General features: G+C 42.4%; 1 protein-coding gene across 1 annotated transcript in view; it reads left to right on the forward strand.

Annotated features, from left to right (window-relative positions):
• Positions 1 to 14,301, forward strand: part of PIK3C2G (phosphatidylinositol-4-phosphate 3-kinase catalytic subunit type 2 gamma) — a 3,221,975-nt gene that overhangs the window by 22,597 nt on the left and 3,185,077 nt on the right. The gene's annotated exons all lie outside the window — the stretch shown is intronic.

Consider the following 14,301-nt stretch of genomic DNA (forward strand, 5'->3'; position numbering starts at 1 on the left):
TTGACCAGCAAAGTACCTGGAAGTAAATATTGGCATCACAGGCCAGTTAGGAGACTGCAAAGAATGTGTCCACCCTCTCAAACTGCCTTTATCTCTAAACTCCTATCCTGGACTTTGGAAGTTGCCACACTCTTGGTCTAGACCAATCACTCCATTTGCACAAGACTCTGGCATTTCAATTGTGGAAAACCATTCTCAGGGACCTCACAGTGGGTATCTCTGAGAAGAATAACAGACCAACACAACCAGGTCAGAGGGTAAAGATATAAAAGGGGAGTCCTCTCGGTAAAACCAGTGCTGGCTGACGATGGTCAACCTCAAAATAATGCAAGGCATGAGAATTGGGAAAACCAGAGACTTTGCTAAAATACTCTTTTGATGCTTAATATCTTCCTGGGAGGTGTAAGAAACTCATGGTGGCAACAGTAAAGACAGACACAAGTGAGCACAGTTCAAGGGTGTTTATTAAACTGTATAGATAGGTTGGAAGGTCTGAATATTTTCATCGAAAGTGCATAATTGTGAGCATGTGTGGTGGCTGTTATTGTGTAGCCCGTTCAATTCATGGTTTCCAGTGTTACAAGAACATTGTGTGTGTGTGGCACATTACTAAGCCTGCTGATGTTTAGCCAATGATCTGTGATTTCTCCCCTACAGGTAGTACACAGTTGTGCGAGCTGCTTTTAAGAGTTTTTGTTCTCATACTTCTTGGTACTGTGAGGGGCCAATAATTTGAGGCGGTGTAAGGAACTCATGGTGGCAACAGTAGAGACAGACAAGTGATCACAGTTCAAGGGTGTTTATTGAGCTTTATAACGGGTGTGATAAACGCCTAATCTAAACCTGAATCTAAGATGGAACCAAGCTACAACCATCAAATAATAAGGCAGTCCTAGTGGCTTCTTGTCAAATAAAAGGGCCTATACAGTGTGGGATAGTGTTCACAGGAAAGAAAGAAGTGTTCACAAATGATAAGTCAGGATGTTCTAGCCAGGGGTCTCTCTTACCCACGTTTTGAGCACGGGAAAAGGCCGGACTCCTGAGCGTAGCACACTCTCGAGCTTTTCCAGCGCGACACTACAGTTTCCGTTCGCAAGTAGGTAGTTGTACCTTTTCTATAAAAAAAGTCTCTTGCCTCCGAGGACCTGATGTGTTCAAAATAATAAAACAAAAAGTTCCTTTTCGTCTCTAGGTTGGGTGAAGGATTTTCACCCCTGGATCCTCCTCTTATGGGCTCAGACCCCTCTTGAATAGTAGCCTCCCTCCCTCGGGTTCACTGTGGCATTTACTCTAAAAGATGTTTCCTTTTGCATTCACAAGTCTTATTGTCTCTTCAAACAATCCACTGTGGACATCCCTCCGTCAGGTTCACTCTTGTCAACACAATGTTCATAGGGGCATCATGATTTGCCCCGTTCTGTCGGCATCCCTCTGTCGGGTTCACTCTTGCCAAACACACAGCTCCTTCTCTTTCTCACTATGGGGGATTCCTCTCCCTTAGCTTTCCAATTACATGCCAGTCAAAGATTTTTGACTGTACCAGGGGTTTTGCAAGACCCCGGTATGACCACTTTAACTTTTCCTTGCGGCTCTCCTAGGGCCTTCTGCTATCAGTAGTTTCAACAATAGGGGAATCACCCAGAGTCTATCAAGTGAGCACCCACGTGGTTCTGGGCCCCTCTGCAGCTGGTGTTCCCCTTAATTTGCCATTTGCAATTTTAGTTCAACACAGTTCGGTTTCTTGGTGGTCCTCTCTTCGACTCACCGGCTGTGATGGACCACTTGGCTTTTCTTGTCTCCGGAGTCCAGGACGGTACCACAGTAGTACGCATCTCTCCTGGCCCTGATTATCAGTGTAGGAGTGCTCTGTGTACCGTTGACATCTGCTGCAACACACAGTGGCTATTGTTCGCAGTCTTATGATTCCTTTCACTGAGTCTTTGTGGGTCTGCGTTGAAAAGGGAAAGGTCGCTTCTCTACTTATTGTCTCTTCGCTCCTCGCCACTTTTCTCCTCCTCTTGAACTGCCGCCCTGGGATAGCTGTCTCGTCGTGCGGTTTGCCTTGCTCGTAGTGTGCTCTCATGCTCCACCTTTTATCCCTGTGGGGAAGGGAAAGCGATGTCAGGTGTGTGTTTTTCTGGTCAATTGCCTGACTTTGCCTGACCCTTGTGTTGGGACATGTTGGGTAAATGACTCTAGTGTTAGTCTGTTTGTCTTTCGTGGTTTAAGAAAGTGTTTGTGTCGGGAAAGTGGGGTGGAGTGGGTAGAGTGTTTGAGTATCCTAAGTGGTAGGATGGGGAAAAGATGTTATAAGAAGGGGAATACCGTGTCTCACCAGTCGGTGTCCCACCTCCACTCTCCGAGGAACGCTCAATCAAGTGATCCTCCTGCACTGCTCCATCTCCAGGAAAAGGATCTTATAGCGATGGCCATGTCCTGGCCACCTGGATGACAGATCCCCGGGCGCTAGTAAGTGAGGCTCCCTCAGGTTTCTCACAGAAGGGATCCTCTGACATGGTGAAAGCTTTTTTCCTGAAATTTTAAATGACCGAAACCATCTGATTAATCCTGATATTTTCAATGCACTTTGTCTTCCCTGTTTGTTAGTTTGACCATAATTAATTAAAACTGATGGCTGGAAGGTTTTGAATTAATCATAACCACTTCGAGAGTCAAGCAGAATGCAACACGCATTCTGATTGGCTCCCGCCGGGTCCTTACCTGGCCGAGAATCCTTCGATTCTCGGCCGGGATTCCAGCCGCCTTGTCCTCAGCGGGGGGCGTGGTAGCCACACAGCCAATGAGGAGGCTCGAAGCGGGGCCATCCCCGCTCTGAGCCTCCCCACGGCTGCGAAGCTGCTTCGCCACCCGGCAGGGACTCAGGTACGTTTTTTTTTTCTTTTTTCTTTCCCTTCCCTTCCCACCCCACTTACCTTCTTGCTCCTGCGTCCCCGGTGGGGGACGATTGCAGCCTCCAGCAGTGTGGAGACTCGGAGCGGGGCCATCCCTGCTCCGTGCCTCCACATGGCTGGAGGCTTCCATCGTCCCCTGCTGGGGACGCAGGTATTATTTATTTTTTTCCCCTTTCCCTCCCAACCCCACTTACCTTCTGCTTCTTTTTTTTTGGGAGCGGACGCGCTGGGAACACTTGTGTTCCCAGTGCGTCCACTCCCGTTGGCCACCATGGAAAGGGAAAACGGACTCGGTTTTCCCTTTCCCTGCAGCCATTTTCTTGGTTGTTTCTTTTTTTTTCTGTCCCGAAACGCTGCAGCATTTTGGGACAGAAAAAATTGCTATTAGTGTCCCGGTCACGCATATATTGCGGCCCGGGGTACTAATAGCAATATGACCCTCGCGGCGGGGGCATTACCGACTCAGGTAATGCCCCCGCTGCTGGGGTCATATTGCTTAATTAATACTCTGGGCCAAGATGCAGTCCATCATTTTCAGTCTGCCATTACATTAGGGGAAATATCATATGCAAACCACCCCAAAAAGGGCCATCCAGCCCAAACTGTTAGGTCACTTCCCTTCTGGAGGACCTCACAAGCAACCCCAGACATGTTCTTGCCTGCAGTTGTGTCCATGTGACTAGGGGACATGGCCTAGCAGTCTGGGCTCGACTGCTTTTATTTTTGCTATTGCAAATACTGATTACATTTGAATGGTGCCGTTTGGTTAACAACTTGGTCATGGGGAAGGTTGACCAGAGCAATACCAGTGGTCTAGAATATTTCTAATCCTTCACCCTTAACTGTTATGTTAGTGAAGATTTACCAGTAAAACCTTTTAAACTTGAATGACTTAGTTTGTCTGTTCCTTTGACACCCTCCCCTGTCACAGATGTGCCAGTGACTAGAACACAACTAATCAATAGTACAGACAAAGAGCAGCAATTAAATTACAACACAAGTGTAAAGCCGAACACCGTGTAGGGTTGATGCGAGAAGCAGGCAGGAACATGTGGGTTCTATGTCATTTCATCGCAGGATGTTTTTTCACTGGTTTTTATACCGCACATTTTTCAATAAAAAAACTCATTGAATTTTTATTTTTTATTTTTGGGGGTTCCGCCAACACCCACACCCCAAATATATATTATTCTAACCCCCCTAAAAAATCGAATGTTTTTTTTTCAGTGAAAATTTCGCTGTAAAAAACCCCACGAAAAAACATCCCGCGATGACAGGACGTTGTACGAAAATGTGCAGCTATGATGGCATAGCACTTTTTTTTAACAATGCTTGTCCATGTAATTCTTTTGGAACAAATCAATTCTACATCAAACTATACAATTTTCCTATCCGACTACTTGTCTGGTGTTTGTCTCATGTCACAACTCTTTAATCGGGCAATGCACACATACTGGCAGCTGCAAGACACAATACTTGTATTGAGTTTCTATCATGGGAGACGCAACCGGATTCCCTGCATCTCGGCGAGAAACCCGTTTCACATTTGTCTTGCCCTGTGGTGGAGATGTTCAACAGCAAATTAACCACCAAAATCTAGTCTCTCGATGTGTGTGTATGAACGAAAATAACACACTGCCCTTTTGCAAAAATGTAGGTGTCCTATAGGAAATGCATCCCTTTGAAAAAATTCTATATTTTCTACTTGGCTTTCCCAAATATCATTTGTAATATGGAACAACGTTAAACCCCCAACCGTGACAACTGTATCCTTTGGAACCTGTAAGTAAAATACATTAAATTTCAATTGTTTAACAACAAATGTTCCTTGATTTAAATGCACAATTGTCAAGTTCTTCATACAGGTGCTGACCAACCATCTATCTGTGACCATTTTAGCTTGTACCAACTCCTCACCACCCATATTGCTAATGAGTACTTCACATCCTCCTGATATACCTGGATCAGATTTCAAACCACAAATAGCGTCTGTAGCATCAGGAACAAATGGTTTACCTGGACACATGTAATTTTGTTCTTTACATTTTATACAGGTTTCTAAGTTCGGGATCAAGTAAACCTCAGGCTCCCATGACTGAAATGCCACCACTTCTGGAGTCTTCATTTTTATAAATTTATCTTCTTGCCAAAATCCCACGTTATGTACCCACTTAGTTTGATAAATAAGTTCAGAAGCTATATATGGGATGCATAATAAAAAAACAATTTCCATCCTTTCCAAATTCACATATAAGGGCATTGCATTGCCCATTTCAAATGCAATTTTCACTTGTACCACATCAATCTCCCTCCTGTTCAACCTTTCTATCATTTGATAAATTATATCTTGTGAAACAAAATACAATGGTATATGTCCTCGAATTAATTGGGAAATTGCAGTTTGGACTTCTCTCATGTAATTTGTCAACAGTCTATCAACAGGGTTTATTACATTCAGGATTTCATTCAATATCCGGTCATGCTTAATTATTAATTTAGTAGTACGCTGTACAACTTCTGCTTGCTCATTCAGAATAATTGCAGTTTCATTGATAAACTTCACTTGTTCATCCAATCCACCTCTAATTCCATCCAAAGTCTTTTCGATCATTTCTAAATCAAAACTCAACTGTTGTGCTTTAGTACTCAGTGTCCCTACTGAAATGGCAATGGCTGTTGACATTGTAGTACCTATTATAGCTCCAATAATAGACATCACCAATGAGACCGCAAGCATTACTGCTCCTCTTTTTCCTCTCCTTTTCTTTATGTCCGCTGAATTCACAAATGTCTTTTCTAATTGCATCAACATATCTCTTATTGACTGCTTGGCGTTCTCTTTTCTCAATTCTAGCCACTCTTTAGTCTGCTCAACTCTAATCCCAGTCTTGTTAAAATGTTTCTCCATCAAACTATCAGGATTCAACGGTACATAAATATTTTGAAAAATCATCCTTCTATTGCTCATTATAAATCCCGGTGCTTCTTCCACCGCAATGCCAGATGCTGGTCCAGGCTCAATGACAACCTGTGCTTCCAAAATTTTGAGATTCCCTACAGTCATCACTATTGCCAGCCATGTTGCTGGCGCCATAATCAATGATATCCGTTTTATAAGTTTGGTTTTCGCCCCCGCCTGGGGCTTTTTCAGAATTCCTCCTTGCGGACTCCAGGACTCCATCATCTCCCGTGTCCTCCGGTCCTGTGACCTCCGACCTCAAAACACAGGTTAATGATTCTAAATCAAATAGAAAAATAACAGGTTAAGTATATAGCACAATACCAATTTCACCCTTTTAACAAAAATAAAATATTTAATCCAAAACATTTCGCTCTTTTTCTTTGGTCTCTGAAAGTAAGCACATATTAGAGAGAAAACAAACATAACATCATTAACATTAAACATATCTCAACCTTGCAATAAATTAATATCATTTGCTTCAGCCCCCCCTTTTTTTTAATGATCATCACATAAAGTATTTTTATTTACATCTATTCCATTACAACAATTAATCACATCTATTTTTAATTCTCTGGTATTGGGCACTATAAATAGAGCCATGTGTTTTCTTTCATGTATTTAGGGCACTTGATCTGTTTCTACTCACTCAAGTCTCCATGTTTGGGATGCCAGGGCTTAATATGGTTAACATGAACAAATTGCGCTGTCACCGCTTTACATTCTATTCTTAATGTTTTATAAACCACTGGAGACACCTTATCTATGATTTGAAATGGCCCCTGCCATGCAGCCAGAAATTTATAATTTTTCTGTTTACCTTTTTCAAAATGAAATTTGTACACCTGATCCCCCACACTATACTCTTTCACAGATGTGTTTTTATCATAATATGATTTTGCACTGTCAGCGGCACAAAAGCAAATGCATGTTGTAAATGCTTCCTCAGTTCTTCCATATATTCATGAACTGTAGATGTGCTTACAAGTGTTTGCTCATGTGTCCTGTATAGCAGGTGTTGTAGTAACACCATTTTCCTACCTGTCAATACTTCATGGGGGCTGATACCTGTTGCTTTAGCAGGATTTGATTTGATTGCCATCAAAACCAGACGTTAACGTAAAGCCCAGCTGGAACCTGCCTCTGCTACAAACTTCTTTAATATATCCACAACAGACCTATTACAACGTTCAACACATCCAGAAGAGGCGGGTCCGTATGCAATATGCAGCTTTCTTTTCACCCCAGTATCTGACACACCTTACTCATTAAAGCGCTCGTGAAATGACTTCTTGTGTCTGATTCTATTCTTTGTGGTAACCCAAATCTTGAAAATATATGATTTACCAGTAATGTAGCTGCTGTTTGCGCACTACAATCAGGTGCAGGAATACACTCTATCCATTTTGACATTAAACAAACCACACTCAAAACATACCGGTTCCCTCTGCTCGACCTCTTTACAGGCCCTACATAGTCTATTTGCAAATATGACCATGGAAGGGTTAAGCCTCTTTTCATCAGTGGGGCCGTATGCATTGGTGAAGCAGGTTTAAATTGGGCACATACTAGTATATAATTCCACATCTTGGGACATATGTGGCCAGTAAGCATAATCCTTCAGTATCTCTAGTGTTTTTTGTGACCCTCTGTGTCCTGCAGTTATTGCATCATGTGCATGGTGTAGCATTAGCCCTCTGAATCAAAGGGGTACCACCCACTGTATTTGACCTGTTATGGATTCCCTAATCATGAGTCCATCCTGTAGTCTAATTAGTTTTTTATTCTTTAATAGCACCCTCAACTCTTCTTTTCCCCACACAATCATTTTCTGTTAAAGGATCCATCAAATGATTATAATAGATTCCCAAAATTGGATCATCTTTTTGTGCCTTAATCAGGTCTTGATCTGATGTATCACAACTCCATTGCACTACTGGTTGTTCTACCTCTTTTGGAGCTTTAGAGCGTGTAATTGCATCAATCTGTATTTCACCAAGTAAATGTTGAATAGGTAGCAACTCTCCCATCACAGCCCCAATTTTAGCTAAATGATCTGCCTTATCATTTCCCTCCTTATCCTCTCCTGGAGTTTTTAAATGTCCACAAATTTTCCTCCAGTATATTGTCAAATCATTCTCTGACACCAATTTGTCTATAGCCTGTATCATTTTTCCATGTTTGAGAGGCTTTTTATTGTATGTAATCATACCTCTCGCTTTCCATCCAGGAAAATATTCCACAAAGCTATTTTGTGCATAATCAGAATCAGTCACCAGGACAATTTCACTAAATTTATTATCAACTGCAGTAGTAATTGCTTTATAAATGTCTGCCAATTCCGCTACTTGACTGCTCCTAGCCCCAATCCTCATCCCTATACTGGGAATTTCTTCACATTTCAACCAGACATTTCCTATTCCTGACACCAATTGTTTATTACTGTCATTTTCAAAGTGAAAAGCACAACCGTCAACATATACAGTTGGCAAATCCTTGCATGTTTTTTCATAAAAAGCTTTGCATGGTGATTGTCCAAACTCCTGTAAACTAGATTCCATTTCTACTTTATTCGATACATGTTCAGCTGCACAGTCATGTAGATCTGCCACACCTTGAGCAACTGGGCTCTTTTTATTTTGGCCATACCTCACTTCTACAGGAAAGCTTTGCAATGCCAGTGTCCATGAAGTAATTCTGGACTGTGCTAGGGTGCCTGACCTAATTTTTTTACTCTCTGAAAACTGCAAAGGTTGATAATTTGTCTCAATAATTACCTTTTCTCCCTGAACATTGGGGCGGAAATGCTGTAACGCCCACACAGTGGTCAAAAGGGCCTTTTCACATTCACTGAATTTACTTTCAACTTGGGAAAATGCCTTTCTTGCATAAGCAATGGTTTTGTGATTCAAATCATGTTTTTGTGATAACACTGCTGACATACAACGTTCAGAGAAACCTATTTCTATAAAGAAATCCATACTCTTTATGGGGTATGCCAAACAGGGTGCCTTTATAAGAAATTCCTTTAATTTAGCCACTGCCTCAGATTGTTCTTTTTCCCATTTCCAGGGTGTGTTCAGTTTCAGTAGTTAAGTCAATGGTTGAGTAATTTCAGCATAATTTTCAATAAACTTTCTGTTATATCCCGTCATTCCTAAAAACTTTTCAAACCTTTCCCACATCTAGGGTCTTTTAATTTTTGTATGGCCTCTACCTTCTTCTTCTGTGGGTTTAGTCCATGTTCAGTCACTTCATGGCCTAGAAAATTCACCTTTTTCGTGCACCGTTGTGCTTTTTGTAAAGATACTTTGGCACCTGCCTTTTGCAATTGGCCAAGAACATGTCTAATTTCATCAAAATGGCTTTTTAAGCTCTCATTTTTTATCAGGACATCATCCAGGTAAATTATGGTTCCTCTTTCCGCTGCATCAGGTATAGCCTTTCTTAAAAATATGCCAAAATCACTCCCACTACTGACATACCCGTATGGAGTTCTAACCAATGTGTATTGGGTCTTATCAAATAAAAATGAAAATAAATTGTGAATCTCCTCTGCCAATGGCACACACCAATATCCAGATGTGAGATCTAATGTAGTAAACACCTTTGAGCCATGCACCTGAGCTAAGCCTTGATCAATGAATGGCAGTGGCCATCTAGACACTGGCACTCTTTTATTTAATTCTCTCAAATCTGCACACAGACGCCATTGACCATTTGGCTTTAACATACCCAAAATAGGTGTGTTGGATGTGCTATGAATAGGCCTGATAATTCCCTGAGACTCCAAGTTCTTAATTATTTCTGCCAATGACTCTAAACATGCCATTGTTAATCTATACTCACGCACAAATACTGGATTTCTACTACACCTTTCCGGTAATGTGGCAACATGTAGATTAGTTAGTCCACAATTGTATGCATCTTTAGCAAAGACATCTTTAAAGTCCATAAATATTTTTCTCAATTCATTTTTATCTTCATCGCTATCGCATGCATCTGCTGACAAAATCTGTTTCTCTACCATCTTTGAGAATTCTGGGAAAACTTCCAGTGGAGGAATCTCTGTGCTTTCTTCCAACTGTGTGGCTGTATCTCTCTGTAAAGCTGCCACTTTTAAATATTTTGGCATATCAGCTTCCACTTTAATGTTCTGATTTTCTGTTTCACTTTCATTTAAATCAAATACTATATAATCCTCTTGATGACAGCACACTGTCTCATTTGAATAATACGGGTACACAGAATTAATTTTAAAGATCCCTTTGGGCTGAGAATCCAGGTATTCTGGCAACACACCCCCTGCATCTACATATCTTTCAGGGATATATCCAATCACCATGTTATTTAGATCTGCAGTATAATGTGATTTTTGTATGGCCATTCCTAATGAAGAATTTTCCTCTAAATGAATATCCTGACACCCTTTATTATTCACCATAATTTTTACAGACACTTCACCAACATCTATCAGTGGAATGTATTCATAATCCAGGCCTTGCTGTTTTATGGATTCATTCAAGCACACAAATGCATCAGAATCTTTCATCTGCTGTCCATGTTTGCACATTAGCGTTATTGCAACCTGCTTAGTGAATGCAGGTATAATAGTATCCTTCCTCAGTTGTAATTCAATTGCATATGGGACCAGTTGTGTGCAATGATAAGCCCTTCTTTTGCCTTCAAATTCAGGTGCAGGCCCACCTAGCCATGACCATATTTTTTGATTAAGGAAATCTAACGCCATACACATTCTGTGCATGACATCATTGCCTGTGTAAAAGTCATTTTGCGTTCCATTCACTATCCATACATTATGATACTTTTCTGCCCAATATTAATCTTTAGCATGCACCTGCCTGCAATTCGGTTTTCAAAGTCTGGACTGTCTAAACCAGAGACATATTGGTTTTTAATTCAGAATTTTGGGATTTCCTCCCTCTCCATTATTTTCTGCAGTAATTTCTCATTAATAAAGCTTATTTCCTGTTCAAGCGCTAGTATGGCTTTTACTACTTTAGAATGGTCATTTATACCAATGTGAACCCATGCTTGCTCATCTTCCATGTGTATTTCAGCAAGAGTAGTAATGTGTTTTTCTGTGTCTGTTTTAGGAATAATATTCTGTTTGCATTTCTTCTCTTTTAAATAAAGGCGTAATGTGTGCTCATCTATTTCAGTTTGCCATTTTTTCCTAGGGTCTAAATAAATCTGTACAGATTGTTTCTCATTCTCACTTTGAATTTTATCTTGACACATCAAGATAACAGTGACGCTAGGTATACAGCTATTCTGGAGGTATACCTCCACTGCATCATTCATTTTGGCAACGGTGTGGCATTCATATATATTGCTGTTTTGTGATTTTATTTTTTTAGGTCTCTATGGTTTTTTGGTTAAGGACCACAATACTCCATTCACCCCATCTATGAGAGGAGACAATCTTTTCTGGCAATCTGTCCCCATCAGAAATGGGATTTCACAAGTAGATGTCATCAATGCCTCCTGTTTCATTCTGTGTTTTCCTATTTTTATGTCAACTTCAGTAACACCTATAATAGGTACCTCCTCACCATTAAAATTATGCACTGGACCTTCATTTTGCCTCACTGAGATCTGATTCTGTGGAGATTTCCCTTCATTGATACTTTTTACCAAGTCTTTGGACATAATAGTGGCATGTGCGCCGGTGTCAATCATCGCAAATGTATTGCATTTCTCTTCTACAGTGATGGGAGCATTATACCTGTCTTCAACTTCCTCTAATACACATAAAAAGTGTGAATTCTTACTGATTTCAGGACTCGCCTTTCTCAGGCCTTTTTCACTTTTGGCTAAGCACATTGGTAAATGGAAAGACATTTTTCCCTCCTTTCTGTCCATTTCTGTGTGAAAGACTCTATTCATTTCCCCATATTCAGACGTTTTTTGGAGTGTGGCCACTGTTCGCCCATCCATCCAGGTATCATCAGAGGTCACATTACAATCTTCCAACTGAACATGTGTGACAACATCACTTGGTAATTTGTCATTTTCTAACTCTGTGCATTTGTAGTTATTTAGTATGGTACCAGTCCTTTTAACTTCTTCAAAAATGTGTGGCTCAAAGAATTCTTCAGGTGTTTGACCTGTATCCTCCTTTTGAGTATTTATTTTTTCTGCCTGTGTTTGGTTATTGTTTTGATTGCCCAGGGAAGGAGTTATAGCATCCCCACTCACTCCCTGTTCACTGGTATTCCCCATGCATGAGTCATTTTTCTTAAATCTGTCTCTTTGTTCTTTTGGAACTTCAGGTTTTCCTTTTTCATTTGTACAAATCTCCAATGTTTGATTTAGGTCTAGGTTAAACCGAACTTCTCTTTTATAAGTATTTGCACTTTCTGTCTCATGTCCATTTGCTGGTACTTTCATTTTTAAATCATTAGGCATCTCAGAGTCATTATGCAAACTCACATCAGAGCAATCTGTATTCTTAGCACTTCAGGTATCATAAATACTTAGTCACTTATCAGAAACCACCCAGTCAGTGCTATGGCCTTCTGCCCCCTTTTTTGATGACTGTTTTTGTGCTGTACAGAGCTTTCCTATTTGCTCAGCCAACATTTTCACGTGGGCCTCGAGACATTGGAATCTTTCCATTTCTCTAGAGTCCTCTCTCTATGGCCTAGATCGATATTGGCTGTTTACCCCCTGACTGAATCTATTCTGATACCTCTCAGGAGAATGATTTCTATTGGGATTGTTCATATGATATGATATGATATGATATGGCATTTGTAACGCGCCTATACACAGGTGTTTCAAGGCGCGACGAGGCAGGGAGGGGAGGAACAAGGGGAGACAGACAACGATCCTACTAGGCCAGGTGTCATTCAGATCGCGCAAGTGCAGGGGTGGGGGAGGGGGAAAAGTGCAAGGGGAAGGGGAGGGGGGAAGTGCAGTACAAGGTAAGTGGCGTAAAGTAATAAATAAATAGGGCCAGCTGGTGGCAAGTGCAAGGTAAGTGCAGAACAAGTGCTGGGAAAGGGGGGGGGGGCTGTAGGGATACAGAGACAGTCCCGCAGTGCAGAGGGGTTCCAGTGCATCAGTGCAAGTGGAGAGTGGCTGGGCCCAGGACCGAGGCCGTTAAGAGTGGTCAGTTGCAGAATCAGTGCAGTTTCAGTGAAGGATATTAGCTGTTCAGCAGGGGAGAGGGAGAGAGAAAGCAGAAGCAAAGAGGAAGGTTTTGAGGTGCTTCCGGAACCGGAGATGGTTCTCCTCAAGTTTCAGGGAGGCAGGAAGGCTGTTCCAGAGGGAGGCCCCTGCCGCGGAGAGAGATCTACCCCCAGCTCGTTGCTTCGAGAAGCGGCTGACCCTGAGGGAGTTGGAGGCGGATGAGCGAAGGGCTCGGGAAGGAAGATATTTGGGAAGAGAGAGTTGAAGGTATTTAGGACCCAGGCCCCAGAAGGCCTTGTGGACAATGCAGAGGGTTTTGAACTTTATCCTCGCAGCCACTGGGAGCCAGTGTAGAGATTTCAGTCCTGGAGAGATACGGTCCCTGGGCTTGAGGCCAAGGACAAGTCTCGCAGTTCTGTTCTGGATGAGTTGCAGAGGGCGGAGAGTGGAGGCAGGCAGATTAAGATAGAGGCTGTTACAGTAGTCCAGCTTCGAGAGAACCAGGGCTCGGGAGACAGTGAGCTTCTGGGGGAAGGAGAGGAAGGGAAGAATACCTCTGAGGAGGTGCAGCTGGTAGTGTGACTTCTTAGCGACGTCAGAAATATGAGGAGAGAAGGAGAGTGTGGAGTCGAAGATGACCCCAAGGTTTTTTGCCTTGCAGGTAGGAGCAGGGAGGGGGCCAAGGGAGGCAGGCCAGAGAGCTGCAGGGAAGGAGGGAGTGGGTGTACCGATGAGTAGAATCTCAGTCTTACTGGCATTAAGGCAGAGGTCATTGGCGGCACACCATTCCTGGATAGCAGACAGACAGTCAGAGATGAGGGAAGGAGAGGGGGAGGCTGAGGGTAGCCTGAAAATGAGCTGGGTATCGTCCGCATAGCACTGGAAATTAGGGAAGAGAGCGGCGATGCGGTGGGCAAGGAGTGCCAGATACTGGTTGAACAGCCAGGGAGAGAGATTAGATCCCTGGGGGACACCACAGGTGGAGAAAAAGATGTCGGAGAGGAAGGACCCCAGTTGGACCTGGGAGGGTCGATTTGAAAGGAAAGAGGTCAGCCACGCCAGAGCCTGACCAGTGATACCCAGGTTTTCACGGAGACGGTTGAGCAGGAACTCTTGATTCATATGTGGAGGGGAGCAGGGTGCACCCTTCCTTTGGTTGTAGTCTCCTGGTGGTGGTGAATCATTGTATTGACGTAGAGCATAATTAATATTCTGCCTCATGTCCTGTCTCTCATTTTGTGGGTATTGACCCCTATGTTGATTCCCATTATC

This window comes from Ambystoma mexicanum, chromosome 12, assembly GCF_040938575.1.
Source record: "Ambystoma mexicanum isolate Mex_15411 chromosome 12, UKY_AmexF1_1, whole genome shotgun sequence".
Taxonomy (NCBI): domain Eukaryota; kingdom Metazoa; phylum Chordata; class Amphibia; order Caudata; family Ambystomatidae; genus Ambystoma; species Ambystoma mexicanum.